A 20,177-nucleotide genomic window follows, 5' to 3' on the forward strand; every position below is an offset into this window, starting at 1 on the left:
TGCATTATCTCCTTGAACCTTCATAAAAGCATAAGGTGTGACTCCCATTATATCCCTCTACAAATAAGGAACAACAGAAATGCTGAATGTCTTGCCAAGGTTGTACAGCCAGGAGACAAGTGAGTTGAGATTCAGACCACTGACCTAGACAACTTCTGTGTGGTGGAAAGAGAACCATATTATGAGTGGGTTCTAGCAAGTGGCTCTAGCATCTGGCTTTCTGTGTGGCCCTGGGCAAATCATTTCACTTTAGGAGACATTGGCTTCTTTATATTAAAAAGAAAAAGGTTCTCATTTCTTGGTTCTGAGGAAGAAGCTGGAAATAATCCAGCTCAGTGGTAAAATTTGTTTCTTGGGTAGAAACTACCAATCTAGACTAATTCTCACATTTACCAACCTCCTGTCTTTTGTTCTTTTGACTACGTTCTAGACGATTCATTCTACAAATCTCCTTTGATTTACTTCATCAGCAACTATGTATGTCTTTCCTTCTACAGTTGCCTAATGTCTATGATTTTGTTTTCTAATAGGCATTCCCTTGTAGATTACCAAATGTCAGAAGCATGCAGGGAGTCAGGGCTTAGAATTTGGTCTCGATGGGTAGATCTGAGGGCATAAGTGCATAAATATCGAGGCCTTGCAGACAGCTGCTGGAGGCATCTTTACCACCTGTCTGTGTTTTGCATTTTAGTGTCATTGAGGACGATATTCTTAAGTGACAGCAGAGTAAAATCTTTCTAACAAGCTTCCCGCAGGACTTATTTTATCTGCTGTACAACTTAGAAAGTCTCATCGTTCGTTATGATCTTGTTTTTCTTTAAATAAGAAGACAGTCAGGGTGGGGGGCGTGGGAGAGGAGGTGTGAGACTGGATGCTTGGCCAATACTGGCAAACACATGGTGAAAAGTAGAAAGAACCAAACAGGGGAAGGGCTTGCTTAAAAATAAATCAGACCAGTGGATAAACAGTGGGAAAAAAATGATTCTTATCTAGTCAGTACAATGTAGGGCCATCAAACATGCACGTGTCAAACAAAACTCATGAGTTTGTTTTTCTCCATTATCTCCTTCATCAGTGGGCCTCTTGCCTCCTATCGGCACTTTGTGATCTGACCTCAGGTTGTGTTTTCATACTACCCACTTTTCCTCCAGAGCTCTCAAGTTCGTGGTCCACAAAATGAATCCTGTGTCAGACATAGTTTTTTGTTTGTTTGTTTTTTGAGACAAAGTCTCACTATGTGGCCCTTAGTAGAGTACCATGGCATCATAGCTCACAGCAATCTCAAACTCTTAGGCTTAAGCGAGTCTCTTGCCTCAGCCTTCCAAGTAGCTGGGACTACAGGTGCCCGCCACAACACCTGGCTATTTTTTGTTGCAGTTGTCATTGTTTAGCAGGCCCGAGCCTGACTTGAACCTGCCAGCTTCAGTGTGTGTGGCTGGCGCCCTACCCACTGTGCTATGGGCCCCAAGCCCAGACATAGTTTTTGTCTTATCTGTACAGAATGTGGCGATGGTTTTCCAGACTAAGTGTTGGCTATCCTCTTTAGCGGTCCACACATTTGCCAGTCCACCACAACCCCCACCTGACATTTCATTCCTGAGTGACTCAGATGGCTTTCATGAGTACTTGAATGTGTAGCCTCTAGCTGCAAGAGGGTTTTCAAACTGTGTTTTTCCTGTACTTTTTGGGGTTCCACTGCAGTATCTTAGGAGCTGACACAAAAATGAAGATGAGAGTAAATGCCAATGCACTCAGCCTCCCATCCCCCTAGTTTTACTAAAAAAGCTCCACTCTGTGTTCATTGACAAAATGGTGTTAATAGTTCCTACCTCAAGTATGGTTTAAGGTTTAAGAGATTGATACATAGTACCTATGACACAGTATTCAGCCTTCACTTAAGAATCATGGTAAAATGGATGCTTTTTTAAAATTATTTTTTGATGTTATATATTTGACTTTGACTAAACCTCACTAGAAGAAAGGATGTCACTGCTCACACTGGTTTGAAAGCCTAGTACCTTTTCTGGGGAAGCCCATGGACATAATAGAAATAGCCAGTGATTCACTCCAGAAACCAACAATGTCCACCTTCCTGGGGCTCCTTCTAATAAGAAGTGGGTGGAAGGATTTATGACATTAGATGAAAGGCGTGACCAACACAAGAAGAGTTAACTGCCAGAATGGGATCCTTATCAAGTCCACTCTGGCCAATCCCAGAGTTTAGAAGCCTGTATAAACCCCCATAAGAGTTAGTGTATGCATGATAATGTTTCTTAGAAATGTAAATTGAAAAGACATGTACTTCATTCTCAACTTGACCTAGACAAGATAAGGGCACTAAGACAGTGATGAGGACCAAAAACCAAGTAGACAACAAAAAACATCAACAGAAGTTGATGTATATACATCCTCAAGAAGTCAGCAAACTTCAGGAGTCTCTGATATACAAGGTCAGATAATTAAGTTTAGGAACTTATCCTAGAAAAGTGCTACAGTGCCTCATTATTAAATATCATATGGTCACCTTTAAAATACTCTCTGTGGCCATCTGATAACCATAGTGATATTCAGCAATGAGGTATGTAGCACTTTTTCTAGGATGAGTTCTCTAACTTAATTGTCCAATCTCATACATAGTACTATGTTAGACACTGGGTGCTACAGTTAAAGGGACTTTTAGGCAAACATCTATCCAAATGAATGTCAATTAATTGTTCTTGCTGCTTATTTAGAGAATATATCGTAAATCTTCACTAATTTAGAATCTAAGGAACTAAGTTTCATGTGAATTGCGTGTATCCACAAGTAGATTTACATCTTTCTAATCTCTTAAAAGTTAATGTCTAATAACCATAAGACAACAAAATGTGGCCAAATGTGATAAAAAAAAAAAAATGTGGCCACAGAAATGTGAATAGGTAGAGGGTTATCTTATTCACACTCTAAGAAAAGTGATGGTAGAAAGTGGTTTGTGCTTCCGGGAAATCAGCATTGGCTGTTCTGTGATTTTCTTGGTTGCAAAATGGCAGCTTCCAGATACCCCATCCATGTTCAAGCAGCATGAAGGAAAAGAAGTGTTACCTCCTATTTCTGTCTCATTGGATCAGGAAAACAAAAGCTTAACAAAATACTTTCCACCCCATGCAGATGTCTGCTTTTATCTCATTGGTCAAAGCAGTGGTCCATGATACTCCTAGTGGCAAGGGAGGCTGGGAAGGTAAGAATTTAGGTTTTCTTGCCTTTAGAGTAGAAGAGGTAGGAAAGGATATTAGTAGGGTGGGTCAACCAGCAGCATTGACCTCTGGGCCTGAATTCAGTGTTTCTTCACTAACATCACAAATAGATAAAAATAACCTGCTATTAGCACAGGCAATGATGTATACCAGCAAATGCCACTGAAATGCTTTAAAGACTCCTTCCCACTCTCTTTTTGAAATGTTTATTTCATAAATTGGTTTTGTGTAACCTATTTTAAGGTGAAAGTTAAAATTTAGTATAGCTGTGATCACAGATAATAATTTTTTTTGTTAATTTGATGGTAAGATTAAAAAGACATCTGTGAATTGATTTTGTAGGCCTCTTTCTTGTGCCCAAAGACCTATTTTTAATAGATAGTTTCAATTTCCTTTTTATATACAGAGGAACATTTTGAGAAGCGATATATTCAAAAAGGAATAAAAATCATTACAGACAAAATTTATCTTTAGTTCCCCCCAATTTTTTTCTGCACCATTCCCCCTTATTTGTGGCCAACATCATTCATTTATTCAACAGATATTACAAACTGTCTAGATCATGCATGGTGCTAGGTGCTGAGACTATAAAAATATATTGATAACGAAGCATGAGGGGTGGAAGACTTTGCTTCCAGGAGCTGGCAGTATAGTGATATAAGACAGACATTAAACAAACAATTGTGAATGTATAAATTGGGATATGCTATGAATAAAATGAACCTGCTGTTGCAATAGATAATAAAGGAAGTGGAATTAAAGGAAACTTCTTAGAGAATTCTGTGAAGGTTTCTCTGAGGAGCTGGTGGGTAAGAGGGAGTTTAGCTTACATAGAGCTGGGAGACATAAATAGCCATGTGCAAAGGTTCTCAGGTGAAAAATAACTTAATGCTCTCGAGGACTGGAGGAGCACTCAGTGTGTCTGGCTTATAGTGAGTGAAGAAAATAGTGTTGAGATAATATTGGAGAAACAGGCAGGGGCCAAATCATTCAGGGGCCAAATTCATAGAATAAATTTGATGTTTTACTTTAGATGCGATCGAAAGCCATTGGGGGTTTTTAAGCAAGAGGAGGATTGATTTGCATGCTAAAATGCCAGTCTGGGGAGCTATGAGGAAATGAATTTGGGCAGAGAGGAGTCCAGACTGAAAGCAGAGGGACCAAGCAAGAGGATTTCAAGCCATCCAGGGGAAATTACAGTGCTGGAAATTATAGTGACAGTCACAGACACGGATTTATGTTCTTCTCTGAAGCTAGGGTAGACAAGATTTGTGGATGGATTGATCTATGAGGATGAGGAGAGGGAGGATTCAGGGGTTAATCCAGGTCGGAGGGAGCATTTGGAAAACATGGAGCCACATTTAGACAGAGACCAGCAGTGCTGGGTGGGACTTTTAGGATGCTCTAATTTATCCATTTCATGCCACACATGAGGAAACTGAGGCAAGAAAGGGAGAAGGGGGGTTTTCTTCTAAGATGGCTCAGACAGTACCTATGGCTGGTTGATACCCAGTCCAGTGCCAACCTCTCGTGGCCAGAGGACACTGCCCACAAGTGAACTAGGAGTGAGCCTCTTCAACTCTTGATGCATATGGCCCCCACTCTCCATGGCTTCTCCATGGTGTCAGCACTTTTCTGGGTGCAGATGACCTTAGAAAGGAGAATGAGATGAGGTTACAAAGTCCTAGGGGAATAGAGGAAAATGGGAAATTACGATTTCAGCTTTTAGAACTCTTCCTTTTATTCGTGATCATAGACTGTATTAGATTGTATGGTAATTATCTCCACCTGATGAAGATAATTATTACTTTCAGGGAGAAGTCTCAGGTTGGGGAGTGATGGCACATAGGAGATCTGGACCCCTATATATATCTGCCCCTCATCAACTAATTTACTGTTTGATGGCCCTGTAACTGGCTCATCATGGGAATCCAGTGGCCAGTGAGGACAGCCCAAGTGGATCACCAATGACAGCCTGACCTTTGCATTCACACACAAATACCATAGCCACCAGTATGGCTCCAGCACTGAAAGAAGCTGAGAGCCCAACTCCCTCCCTTTTCTGCTCTCTGCCCTCCCTTCTCAGAGAGGTCCCAGCAAATCCTCTCCGCTTATTCATCTTAATGTAGCAGCAATGTTTTGGGGAAAAGAAGGAGGCTGAACTTTGGGGAAATATTCAGGAAAGTTGATGGAAGCAGCCTGAAATTTTAAACTGTTTTCCATTTGAAAGCACAAGGCTCATTTAGGCCATGGGTTCATTTCTGCGAGGAGTAGTGTCACCGGACACCTGAACAGTGAGGCAGGATATATGTGAGAGATGCTGTGTGTCTTGAGTTTAGGGACAGGGCTTTCTGCCAGAATCCCCCGCCTCAGAATCACCTGGGATGTTTGCCCAAATGCAGATTCTCAGACCTTCCTCACATCTGTGGGATTGGAAACTTTGCAAGGGAGAGATGTCTGCTTGTATACCAAGCCTCCCTGCCCAGTCTGCCTCAAGGGCAGATGGGTTTTACAGTTCAAAAATCATTCAACTAGGGTGCCATCCAGGGAAGTTAGCTTTGAAGTACAGAAAGCAAGGTCCCTGGGGCAGCTGGAAACAGTGTCACTAGTCGTAAACAGTGAGCCCAAGGTCTGCCTGCTCACCTAACCCAGAGTATATTACTTGCCACTGAAGGCAGAGGCTTTGCTGGTGACTCCACCTCCTGCAGGCTAGGCTGTGAGGAGAAGCTCACAGAGGAATTCACCATGGCATATTCCCCTTGACTGCTCTTCTGTCACCATCAACGTGCAGCACCAACAAAGAGAGACTGGCCCAGGGGAGGTGATTCCGCAATAAAGGCAGGTATGATACTTGCATGGACTGTCTATAAGTGGAGCCCCTCATAAGGGAAGAGTGGTGACTTAGATCAATGCCTCCCACTTTTTCCATTTTAACCATCTACTATCTGATGGTGAGACCTGGCACCAGACCCTGCTACTGAGCAGTTTCACAGATTTTGGGCAAGAAGAGTAGAAATTTCAGAAGCTCCAAAAGCTCCATGGAAGTATTAAAATGAATGCAGTGACAAGAAAATAAAAGCCTTCACTGGATACCCAAATCATTTCTGTGTTTTAGACAGCAGTCAGGCCATCAGCAAGGAGGCAGTCTCGGTGCTATCTTTCTGTAGGTCACTCCGGAAGTCCATGGTTTGAACAGCTTGAGGGAGAGATATTTTTGCTTCTCCAAAATCATAAATAGGTAAATTTTCAGAAAATTTTTCACAGAGCTGAAAGGGATGTTAAGAACCAATGGTTCCCACTCACAAAAATTGATTCAAGATGGATAAAGGACTTAAACTTAAGGCATGAAACAATAAAAATCCTCAAAGAAAGCATAGGAAAAACACTGGAAGATATTGGCCTGGGGGAAGACTTCATGAAGAAGAAGACTGCCATGGCAATTGCAACAACAACAAAAATAAACAAATGGGACTTCATTAAACTGAAAAGCTTCTGTACAACTAAGGAGACAATAACCAAAGCAAAGAGACAACCTACACAATGGGAAAGGATATTTGCATATTTTCAATCAGACAAAAGCTTGATAACTAGGATCTATAGAGAACTCAAATTAATCCACATGAAAAAAGCCAACAATCCCTTATATCAATGGGCAAGAGACATGAATAGAACTTTCTCTAAAGACGACAGACAAATGGCTAACGAACACATGAAAAAATGTTCACCATCTCTATATATTAGAGAAATGCAAATCAAAACAACCCTGAGATATCATCTAACCCCAGTGAGAATGGCCCACATCACAAAATCTCAAAACTGCAGATGCTGGCGTGGATGTGGAGAGAAGGGAACACTTTTACACTGCTGGTGGGACTGCAAACTAGTACAACCTTTCTGGAAGGAAGTATGGAGAAACCTCAAAGCACTCAAGCTAGACCTCCCATTTGATCCTGCAATCCCATTACTGGGCATCTACCCAGAAGGAAAGAAATCCTTTTATCATAAGGACACTTGTACTAGACTGTTTATTGCAGCTCAATTTACAATCACCAAAATGTGGAAACAGCCTAAATGCCCACCAACCCAGGAATGGATTAACAAGCTGTGGTATATGTGTACCATGGAATACTATTCAGCCATTAAAAAAAATGGAGACTTTACATCCTTCGTATTAACCTGGATGGACGTGGAAGACATTATTCTTAGTAAAGCATCACAAGAATGGAGAAGCATGAATCCTATGTACTCAATTTTGATATGAGGACAATTAATGACAATTAAGGTTATGGGGGGGAAACAGAAGGAGGGAAGGAGGGAGGTGGGTGGGGCCTTGGTGTGTGTCACACTTTATGGGGGCAAGACATGATTGCAAGAGGGACTTTACCTAACAATTGCAATCAGTGTAACCTGGCTTATTGTACCCTCAATGAATCCCCAACAATAAAAAAAAAAAAAAAGCTATAACTGAAAAAAAAGAACCAATGGTTCATTTATTCGCTCATTAAGTATTTCTTTAGTACCTGTTACGTGGCAAGCATGGTTCAATGTGTGGTGGAGACATCACTGAACAAAGCAGACAAAATACCTTGCTCTGGAGCTGACATTCCAGGGAGAGGGTGCAGGCAATAAACAAAATAAACAAATAAACAAAAACAAAATATCCCTATCGAATAGATGAGGATTCTGGCTTCCTGGAAAGGGAAGGGATGTAGTCAAGATGACACAGATAATCAAGGTAAGCTCAGTACCACAGAATGGAGATCTGCTGGGGGCAGTGGTGAACTGTCAGCTGAGGAAGGCAGCACCCACCCTCTTCCAGGCAGACACCGCGATGGGAACTCTACATATATCAAACAAAAGTGTGCCTGGATTCAGTTTGTGGACCACCAGTTTGAGAGCCCTGGAAGAATAGTAAGGAGTATAAACACCCTGTATGCATTTAAGGTACATAATACATTTAGACACATTTGGAATGACATATTTATGAACTTTTAAAAAGGATTTTTTTCTCTCTTTTCCTCTCCACTTTTGGTTCCAAGTATAAAATCTGATAGCTGTGATTTTCTTTTCTTTCACATACTTTGGAAAATCCAGGGCATGAATAGGGGGCTGCACTAAAAGAAAGATGGTCCCCACATCTTTGTAACCAAAAGGGCCTACTCATAGCTGACTATATCCTTCTGGGGTCCACAGATTCCTAGTGTGGACTTCTTGTTTCTTTTTAAATCCTCTCTGGAAATACAGCATGTGAGAGTAAGAGAAGCTCCTGTGGAACTAAGCACTGTGTTCTATATAGGGAAAAATGAAAACATGATTGAATTGATGAGGAAGGTATGCTCAGACTCCTATGAGAAGCCTGATGGTTTTGAATATGAGTTAAGTGCCACCATTCAGCTCTGGCACAGGAGTCATTTTTATATACTTACACACGCCATTTATATATACTCTTACCCCTGCTATGTTCAAGGGAGATGATAGCGGAATTAAGCCCAAGGTACCCAACAGAAAACAAATGGTGCCAAGGCCACTATACAGCAACACACCCCAAGTGCTTACAGATACTGTGTATATCTAGTGGCCCCAGGAGAAAGGGTTCAGAATAAGGAGGCACAGTGCAAGAAAGGGCTCAGAATAAGGAGGTCAGCAGCAAAGTAGAGTCTTGCCCAAAGGGAGAGGCAGGACCAGCTGCTGGAGGAGGTGGTGACAGAGCTTAAAAAGAAGCTCAGCCTCAGCCTACTGCTGGCCCACTGGGTGAGTCACTTCCTCTCTCTGCAGCTCACTTGTCCCTCCTCAAAATGGGAGCAGGGCCATCTCTGGTAAGGCTCCAGCTCTGTGGCTGAGACTTGTCTCCTTGTGATTCCCAGCTTAGCCAAGGTCCAGCCAAGCCAAGCTGTGCTTCGTTCTGTTTCCCCAGCTCTCTGCTTCCCTCTACTTGAAGTGGCTTTACCCATCTTTCCTGTTTAACTTCTTTTGCTTTTGCAAATACTGCCTTATCACTGTCCACCATCCAACCTCACCTACTCCTTGGAAACTGTGCTTTACAATGATGGTCATAAGCTTGTAGTCTGGCACAGGGATGGCCAGATTGAATCCTAGCTCTGCTGCTGACTACCTACATAAACTTGGGAAAATAGCGTCTCTGCACCTCACTTTCCTCTTCTGAAAAATAGGGAAAATAATTAGACCTAACCGCAAATGGGATATTTTCAGGATTAAATAACATAATGCAGGAAAGGTATTTCCTTTGCATGGGGATGACACACAGTCAATGCTATTGCTGCCTTTGTTGCTGTCACCATTGTCACCTAAACCTGTCCAAGGGCATCTTATATCTTCAATCCTGCACTGTACTTACCCATGTCTGTTCCTTTTTGAGACGTAGTCTGGCAAACTCATCTCTGCAAGTCTTCAAAACCTGACATAAAGTGTCGTGTATTCTTAATACACAACATGTTTGTTGAATGAGCATGTCCATTTTCACAGTAGCCTTGTAAGGACTGTGTAATTTTTCATTTAGTGAAGAGAAAACAAACTAATGGAGAGAATTTCTGGCTATCATTTACTACCTGTGCAACATAGATTCTGTCCTGGTAAATGGCCTTAAAGGAGAAGTGGGAAGAATTAGAGATAAGGAAGTTAAAAGGAGCCAGAAAACAAAGTTCCCTTGTCACCCTAATATTGCCAGCTATCCCACTCTCCAGGAAAGCTCTAATTTTCTTTATGCTGGGAAAATAGAAGTAAGAATTCCTTTCATTTGTTGCACCAATTATGTGTCAGGCACTCTAATACATATTAGATTATGTTACTGCTAATCATCATGACAAATGTATATCAACACCGTTTTCTAGATGAGAAAACTAGGGCTTGGAGAGATTAATGCTCATGCCTGTGGGTGCCCTGCAGAGCTGAGATTATCACCTGTATCCATCTGATTCTAACACCCATGATTTATCCTTGACACACTGCTGTCTTCCCTGACCAAAAATTTTCTAACTCCCAATGGAGCTTCCTGGAGATAGTTATAATTCATGAAGAGAAAAAAAAAAAGGTATCTTTTTACTTCTATAGAGTTTTTTAACTCTGATTTTTCTTCCACTGGGCTTTGTTTCCTTTGTTTTTCTTCCTTTATTATTATTCCTTACACTGTCTTTGTCTTCAAAGGCTCTCCTGAAGGAGGAAAGGTGAGCCCCGAGGGGTGCATTCCATCCCTTCCCCACAAAGACTGAGTGCATCCTGGCCAGCTGGGGTGAGGGAGATGGTGAGATAGAGACAAGAGCAAAAATGAACTGCTGCCACTTTGGAGAGTTGGTGTTCACTGGGAAATGGCTTTGGGATGCTCCATAGTTGCAGCTAAAGCTAAAGAGGGCATGTTCTTAACAGTATCACATTAGGTAGGAATGGAGAGGAAATAAGGGAAAAGAATCCAGAATGGCCCTAAAATTGTGGAAGTGAGAAAGATCTGAAACCTACACATGCATCCCATGAAAATGGTTGAGCAAATGTGACAAGATGTGTATGTAAAGATGTTAGTCTCAATGGTCCTTTGAAAAATAGGAAATAGCCCAGTGTTTACCTTTAGAAACCTGTGCAAACAATAGCAGGTCATCACCTGGCAGTGCAGAATGCAGATGCAAAGGTGCATGAGAAAGGATGGCTGTGCAGCTTTGTAGAGATCTCCAAGATCACAGTGCCGGGAAGTAATAATGGGTTATGCTCTTCCTGATCCAAATTGTAGGCTCTTTTCACTGTCCCATGTTGCCTCTCTGGAACACAGGAACTACGAGAATATGTAACCAAGAGCTAAACTCTGTATTCACAGAATTGGTGCTAGAGTTTTTCTGAAAAAGGAAAAATTAGTGTGGACTGAGGTGAATAGAGACTTCTGGGAAGCATTGGATGGTGCTTTGGGAGATGAAATAAGACTTTTTTTTATAAAATCCAAGAGAAATGGGATGTAAATCCCTGATCGTGGGTGACCATGAGCAAAGGCAAAGAGGTGGGCATGAGTTGATTCATGGGACCTGTCCATCAAGATCATCCCTAAGCTAACAGGGGACTTTAACACTCCTCTTACAGAGCTGGACAGATCCTCTAAACAGAAATTAAACAGAGATATAAGAGATTTAACTGTGCTTGATAGACGCATATAGAACACTCCATCCCAAAGATAAAGAATATACATTCTTCTCATCACCCCATGGAACATTCTCCAAAATTGATCATATCCTGGGACACAAAACAAATATCAACAGAATCAAAAGAATTGAAATTTTACCTTGTATCTTCTCAGACCATAAGGCACTAAAGGTGGAACTCAACTCTAACAAAAACGCTCGACCCCACCCAAAGGCATGGAAATTAAACAATCTTCTGTTGAATAACAGATGGGTGCAGGAAGAAATAAAACAGGAAATCATTAACTTCCTTGAGCATAACAACAATGAAGATACAAGCTACCAAAACCTGTGGGATACTGCAAAAGCAGTTTTGAGAGGAAAATTCATCGCTTTAGATGCCTACATTTGAAAAACAGAAAGAGAGCGCATCAACAATCTCACAAGAGATCTTATGGAATTGGAAAAAGAAGAAAAATCTAAGCCTAAACTCAGTAGAAGAAAAGAAATATCCAAAATCAAATCAGAAATCAATGAAATTGAAAACAAAAGAATCATTCAGAAAATTAATGAAACAAGAAGTTGGTTTTTTGAAAAAATAAAATAGATAAACCATTGGCCAGACTAATGAGGAATAGAAAAGTAAAATCTCTAGTAACCTCAATCAGAAATGATAAAGGGGAAATAACAACTGATCCCACAGAGATACAAGAGATCATCTCTGAATACTACCAGAAACTCTATGCCCAGAAATTTGACAATGTGAAGGAAATGGATAAATATTTGGAATCACACTCTCTCCCTAGAATCAGCCAGGAAGAAATAGAGCTCCTGAACAGACCGATTTCAAGCACTGAGATCAAAGAAACAATAAAAAATCTTCCAACCAAAAAATGCCCTGGTCCAGATGGCTTCAATCCAGAATTCTATCAAACCTTCAAGGAAGAGCTTATTCCTGTACTGCAGAAATTATTCCAAAAAATCGAGGAAGAAGGAATCTTCCCCAACACATTCTATGAAGCAAACATCACCCTGATACCAAAACCAGGAAAAGACCCAAACAAAAAGGAGAATATCAGACCAATCTCACTCATGAATATAGACGCAAAAATTCTCAACAAAATCCTAGCCAATAGATTACAGCTTATCATCAAAAAAGTCATTCATCATGATCAAGTAGGCTTCATCCCAGGGATGCAAGGCTGGTTTAACATATGCAAGTCCATAAACATTATCCACCATATTAACAGAGGCAAAAATAAAGATCACATGATCCTCTCAATAGATGCAGAAAAAGCATTTGATAAAATCCAGCATCCTTTTCTAATTAGAACACTGAAGAGTATAGGCATAGGTGGCACATTTCTAAAACTGATTGAAGCTATCTATGACAAACCCACAGCCAATATTTTACTGAATGGAGTAAAACTCAAAGCTTTTCCTCTTAGAACTGGAACCAGAAAAGATTGTCCTCTGTCACCTTTACTATTCAACGTAGTGCTGGAAGTTCTAGCCAATACAATTAGGAAAGACAAGGAAATAAAGGGAATCCAAATGTGAGCAGAGGAGGTCAAACTCTCCCTCTTTGCTGACGACATGATCTTATACTTAGAGAACCCCAAAGACTCAACCACAAGACTCCTAGAAGTCATCAAAAAATACAGTAATGTTTCAGGATATAAAATCAATGTCCACAAGTCAGTAGCCTTTGTGTACACCAATAACAGTCAAGATGAGAAGCTAATTAAGGACACAACTCCTTTCACCATAGTTTCAAAGAAAATGAAATACCTAGGAATATACCTAACGAAGGAGGTGAAGGACCTCTATAAAGAAAACTATGGGGCGGCGCCTGTGGCTCAGTGAGTAGGGCGCCAGCCCCATATGCCGAGGGTGGCGGGTTCAGGCCCAGCCCCGGCCAAACTGCAGCGGAAAAATAGCCGGGCGCTGTGGCGGGCGCCTGTAGTCCCAGCTGCTCGGGAGGCTGAGGCAAGAGAATCGCGTAAGCTCAAGAGTTAGAGGTTGCTGTGAGCCGTGTGACGCCACGGCACTCTACCCAAGGGCGGTACAGTGAGACTCTGTCTCTACAAAAAAAAGAAAACTATGAAATCCTCAGAAAGGAAATAGCAGAGGATATTAACAAATGGAAGAACATACCATGCTCATGGATGGGAAGAATCAACATTGTTAAAATGTCTATACTTCCCAAAGCAATCTACCTATTCAATGCCATTCTTATCAAAATACCAACATCGTACTTTCAAGATTTGGAAAAAATGATTCTGCGTTTTGTATGGAACCAGAAAAAAACCCCTATAGTTAAGGCAATTCTTAGTAACAAAAGTAAAGCTGGGGGCATCAGCATACCAGATTTTAGTCTGTACTACAAAGCCATAGTGCTCAAGACAGCATGGTACTGGCACAAAAACAAAGACATAGACACTTGGAATCGCATTGAACACCAAGAAATGAAACTAACATCTTACAACCACCTAATCTTTGATAAACCAAACAAGAACATACCTTGGGGGAAAGACTCCCTATTCAATAAATGGTGTTGGGAGAACTGGATGTCTACATGTAAAAGACTGAAACTGGACCCACACCTTTCCCCACTCACAAAAATTGATTCAAGATGGATAAAGGACTTAAATTTAAGGCATGAAACAATAAAAATCCTCCAAGAAAGCATAGGAAAAACACTGGAAGATATTGGCCTGGGGAAAGACTTCATGAAGAAGACTGCCATGGCAATTTCAACAACAACAAAAATAAACAAATGGGACTTCATTAAACTGAAAAGCTTCTGTACAGCTAAGGAGACAATAACCAAAGCAAAGAGACAACCTACACAATGGGAAAGGATATTTGCATATTTTCAATCAGACAAAAGCTTGATAACTAGGATCTATAGAGAACTCAAATTAATCCACATGAAAAAAGCCAACAATCCCATATATCAGTGGGCAAGAGACATGAATAGAACTTTCTCTAAAGATGACAGACGAATGGCTAACAAACACATGAAAAAATGTTCATCATCTCTATATATTAGAGAAATGCAAATCAAAACAACCTTGAGATATCATCTAACCCCAGTGAGAATGGCCCACATCACAAAATCTCAAAACTGCAGATGCTGGCGTGGATGTGGAGAGAAGGGAACACTTTTACACTGCTGGTGGGACTGCAAACTAGTACAACCTTTCTGGAAGGAAGTATGGAGAAACCTCAAAGCACTCAAGCTAGACCTCCCATTTGATCCTGCAATCTCATTACTGGGCATCTACCCAGAAGGAAAAAAATCCCTTTATCATAAGGACACTTGTACTAGACTGTTTATTGCAGCTCAATTTACAATCGTCAAAATGTGGAAACAGCCTAAATGCCCACCAACCCAGGAATGGATTAACAAGCTGTGGTATATGTACACCATGGAATACTATTCAGCCATTAAAAAAAATGGAGACTTTACATCCTTCATATTAACCTGGATGGACATGGAAGACATTATTCTTAGTAAAGCATCACAAGAATGGAGAAGCATGAATCCTATGTACTCAATTTTGATATGAGGACAATTAATGACAATTAAGGTTATGGGGGGGGAAGCAGAAAGAGGGATGGAGGGAGGGGGGTGGGGCCTTGGTGTGTGTCACACTTTATGGGGGCAAGACATGATTGCAAGAGGGACTTTACCTAACAATTGCAATGAGAGTAACCTGGCTTATTGTACCCTCAATGAATCCCCAACAATAAAATAAAATAAAAATAAAAAAAAAGATCATCCCTAAGCACTCATTGGCCAAAGGCTTAGAGCTCAACAAGTTTAATGATCCACCCAATACCATGACTGTTGATCCCTGTAACCTATTGGGAAGCCATTAGAATGTCACCTTAGAAACATATAGAGTCTCAAATAGCCAGTATTAAGACAGTTCTTCCTCAGGCCCTCAGAAAGAGCTCCAGGAAGTAGCTCTCAACTTTCCATGGAACGCATTTGTTGATTGGTGTTAAGGGTTGGTTAAGGCTTAGTCCACCATGGATGGAACCTTGCCAGCTACATTCTAATTTCTGGGATTCCAAGGATCCTGACTGGAAACTCAGGAAGCCATTATCACTGCTGCTGCCAGATTATTTATCATCCTGAGCAGCAGGATTATTTATTATCTTTCTTACTGAGAAAGATGCCTTCCCTTTTGGCTTGGCACTGACCTAGTATTCATTTTCCCTTTCATGTTCATTCTGGGAATGAGACAAAAGAATGGAAAGGAGATTTGTTTTGTTTTTTTTCTGTTTATTGTGGATGTGAATTTCTACAGATACAAGGGAGGACTAATCAATCAGTTTTAACTGAGCACCACCTGGCATCAAAACCCTGTATTAGGCACAAGGCTAAGAATCATGGCAGATTTCAAGAAGCTCAGAGTAAGTTCAGTCCTCTGAGTTTGCAAGGTTGTAGAAGAGCCAAATGTAGACAAGGAAAAATACCTAGATAATAAGGCAGAACAAGTATTTGGATAATTCCCAAGCGTGAGATTTATGTGGTCAATAGGTAAGAGAGAACGATCATTAAGGTCTAAAATGATCTGGACTGGGAAACTTGGGCTAGTTCCAAGGGATAAAGTAAGATTTACAGAAGGAATTCCAGGTAAGACAAGGTGAGCCTGGGGGACAAGCAAAGAAGGAAAGATGACTGTGTTTTGAAGCCAACTATCCATTATTTAGACAAACCTGGGTTTGAAGCCTAGTTCCACCAGTTGCTAAGCTTTCAGAGTCAAGTCAGAAATTTAGCCACCAAACCTAAGTTTCCTCAACTTTAAAAAAAAAAAAAAAAAGGCTGTTCACACCAGTATCACAAGATCATTGTAAGAATGCATGAGCAAACACAGGCTAAAGTGTTGCCTAGTGCCTAATGTTTACTAAGGGTCCAAAATTCTTAATTTTCTTTCTCTGCCTTTATGATGGTCACTTTACTTCCTTCCCACACTTCTCTGGCCCTCCACCAATCATTTATTCTCTGTGAGGAGCTTTGTGAGACTCACTGACAGGCATCTCCTTTGCTGGCTATGCTACTGGCCCACCTCCAGCCAGAGGGAAGTCCAGAGACTGTTCTCAGGAGAAGGGGGAAGGCTGCCAGGTGCAGCATTATGACTCGAGGATATTGGCAGCATCAGTCATCCCATCCTTGCATTGTTTCTCAGCTCAGTTCCTGAACAGGAACTGGATCCGAGCACCTGCCTCATTCACTGACATGACTCATCTGCCCAGTAGTAACCCTGGTTTGCCAAACCATACCATGTGCCAGTCCCCTCCTTGGCACCTAGTTTTGTTTTCCTGTGGTCAGCATTAGAATGGTTTTCTCTATATCCCAGAGTGACAGATCCTGGCTTGGAAGGAATTATAAATGTGCAGAGCTTTCTCAACAGAGCAGCTAAGAGCACGGGCTCTGGAGTCAGACCTCTGCTTAGTTCTAACTCTTACACTGACTTGCTATATGACCCTGGATGACTGGCTTGGCATCTCAGAGCCTCAACTACTATATCTGCATAACCAACCACTTCATCTAAACTTGTGAATAAGGTAACAGCCATTTTATTACACTCATAGATTTCATGGGTCTGGAAATTCAAAAGAGAGCAACAGTGGGACAGCTTATCTCACTAGAGCCTTGAATGGAAAATCTAGAAGGCTATGGATGACTTGACAGATACAGGGGAAGGAGTCACCTGAAGGCTCTCTCTCTCCCTGACATGTTTGGCAGCTGAGGCAGTTGACCTGAACACACACATGCACCTTCTCCATGCTCCTATGTGGGCTCCCTCACAGTATTGTACCCTCATAAGTGTCCCAAAGAGAAGCAGGCAGAAGCTGAATCAACTTGCATGACCTACCCTTGAAGCTGACAAGAGTGTAACTTCTGCCATAGTTACAAACCCAATTCAATTAAAAGGGGAGAAACATAGATCCCACTATTTGATAGGACAAGTGTCAAAATCACATTATAAGAAGAAAAGGTAGAATGGGAGGCATTGATGTGACCATCTTTGGAAAATACAATCCGCAACATCTTATACATAAAATGAAGGGAATACTTTATGGAATAATTGTAAAGATTAAATGGGATAAGGTATTTGAAAGACTTAGCATGGTGCCTGACATATGATAAGTTTTCAGTAAAAGGCATGTTTTCTTTATCTGTTCAAATATATATATATACATACACACACACATATATAAAACATTTATAGTCATTGCTTATTACTATTCTGTGTTCTCAGTGCTTACTAATATTTTGTGTCAACAATAGATGCTAGTAATTATTTGTTAGGCTAATAAGTCTACAAATTAGATCCTTAATGAATCTATAGACTAGAGTCTTAAAGTCATATATTTCTTGTTTGAACACCTCCTTTTATAAATTGGGAAACCAAGGTGGAGGAAGTTCACATAGTCAGTTAAGTCAGCATTGAATATGTCATATCCAAACTTGAATGAAGCATTTTGTTGAAAATAACTCAAGCAACCCTTAGCAAACAATGAATAATTTTTCAAAGACTAATGTTTGGACTTCAGCACCTATCAGGAGATACAGGACCTTTAACTTCACTGGTGGCAAATGAAAAGAGACAGGAGAAGCACAAGAGCTTGATGTGTTCTCATTTTGTGTCAGAAAATAGGTCTGAATGCTAACAGGAGCCAGGTCACTGCCTTTGCCTTTTTGAGATTATGCACTACTCCTCTTGCCCCCAGGCAAAGGTCTCCATGTTGAGGCAGTGTTTGTTCAGGGTAGTCAACAGAGCAGAACTATCAAAAGTTATGGGGGAAAGACATGATTGCAAGAGGGACTTTACCTAACAATTGCAATCAGTGTAACCCGGCTTATTGTGCCCTCAATGAATCCCCAACAATAAAAAAAAAAAAAAAATAGCCAGGCGTTGTGGCGGGCACCTGTAGTCCCAGCTACTTGGGAGGCTGAGGCAAGAGAATCACCTAAGCCCAGGAGTTGGAGGTTGCTGTGAGCTGTGACGCCACAGCACTCTACTGAGGGTGATAAAGTGAGACTCTGTCTCTACAAAAAAATAAAAAATAAACAAATTTAAAAAAAAAAAAAGAAAAACTGAGTTGTTATACCTTTGCATATCTAAGTAGTAAACCCAAGAGAAATAGAATGGAAGGGGTCTTATGTGTTTCTTCATCAAGGCTGTGTTGAGAGTCTACTTTGGACAAGGACAGGAATCAGAATACCTAACTATGGCCCCATGACCTCAGGCAAGTCACTTTTCTTCTCAGGCCTCAGATCTCAGTCTGAAGAATCTGACATTCTACCATGGAAAGTGTTTACTAACCCCTGAGATAAATTCTATACTCTCCATAGGACCGTCAACAATACATAGAAATAAGAAACATCAAGGCTTCATTCCATGACTGTTACAGTCTTAAGAAAAAAGATAAGACTAACACACAAAACAGTGAACTTACAAAGCTTAATTGTATCCTGGACCCCAAGAAAAATTGTTCATTGTTTGCCTGTAATTGTAGTTAATTCATTCTCATTATTGTATAGTATTTCATTTTGGGGATATATAACAATGTATCTATCCATTCTTTGCAGATGAACATTCAGGTTATTCCCACTGTGAAGCTGCTAGGAATACTCTTGTAAAAGTCTTTCGATACGTGCCTTTTTGTTGGGCATATAACGAGGAGTGGCATTCATGGGTCAAGTGATGTGTATTTCCCTACTATAGATTCTATCAAACTGTTTTTAGGACTAGCTGTACAAATTCGGACTCTTACCAGCAACATATATGAGTTTCAGTTGCTCCAAATTTGCCTTCTTCACTTTAGCAAGTAGATGAGTTGTAATACCACATTATAGTTTTAATTTGCATTTCCCTGGTGATGAGTATTTTTCTCACATTTTTTAGCCATTTGAAGAGCTAGCCCTTCTTAGAAAGTGCCTTTGTAAGACTCTTGCCCATTTTTTGTTAGGTTATCTGTTTGTTTTTTTATCGTTCTTTATATGTCTTTGCAGAACTCCTTTTTCAGTCACCTATTTTGTCAGTATCATCTCACATTTTGTAACTTATCTTTTGACTGTCTTGGTGGAGTGTTATTATGAGCAGAAATGCACTGCTTAAATATAGTCCAGTTTAGAAAGATCTTTCCTGTATGGCTAGCACTCTCTGTGTCTTGCTTAAGAAGTCTTTGCCTACCTCAAAGTCATGAAGATATTCTATAGATTCTTCTAAAAGCTTTTGATTTACCTTTCCTATGAGATCCTTGTGTCCTACATACATGTGTTAGAGAATCAAAGTTTGGGGGTAGAGGAATTGGGAGGTTGTTTGTTTGTTTTGCCCATGAACTTGCATAATTTATTTTAAGGCCATCTTTTTTTTATTGCATACTCCTTTCTCATAAATCAAACATCAAATGCATGCAGGTCTGTTTCTGGACTCTTGATTCTATTCTGCTGTGTGTATACTTGTAGGTTGTAATGAACACACATTGCCCCTGTGTTACCCAATATTAACTGCTATAGCTTTGTAAGTCTTAATAACTGGTGCTGAGACAGAGGCTGGACGATCACACAGAGTGGGAGAGTTGTGGGGGTACATGTAGAAGGAATTCTCTTCATGTAGAGTCTCCTATAAGACATTATCTGCTCCCATGAGTTAAAATGTTTCTTAACTGTGAGATACTATGATCCTATTGTAGTGCCAATGATTGTGGCTTTTCTCAAGGGTCTAGAACGAATCAATAACTAATCAATAATGAATCACTGTATGTCAGTGATTTTCTGGACAGTGTTTCAAAACACCAAAAG

General features: G+C 40.6%; 1 protein-coding gene across 3 annotated transcripts in view; it reads left to right on the forward strand.

The window, feature by feature from the left end:
• Positions 1-20,177, forward strand: part of GRIA1 (glutamate ionotropic receptor AMPA type subunit 1) — a 368,086-nt gene that overhangs the window by 239,440 nt on the left and 108,469 nt on the right. The gene's annotated exons all lie outside the window — the stretch shown is intronic.

The sequence above is a fragment of the Nycticebus coucang genome, chromosome 17 (genome assembly GCF_027406575.1).
Source record: "Nycticebus coucang isolate mNycCou1 chromosome 17, mNycCou1.pri, whole genome shotgun sequence".
NCBI classification, from domain to species: Eukaryota; Metazoa; Chordata; class Mammalia; order Primates; family Lorisidae; genus Nycticebus; species Nycticebus coucang.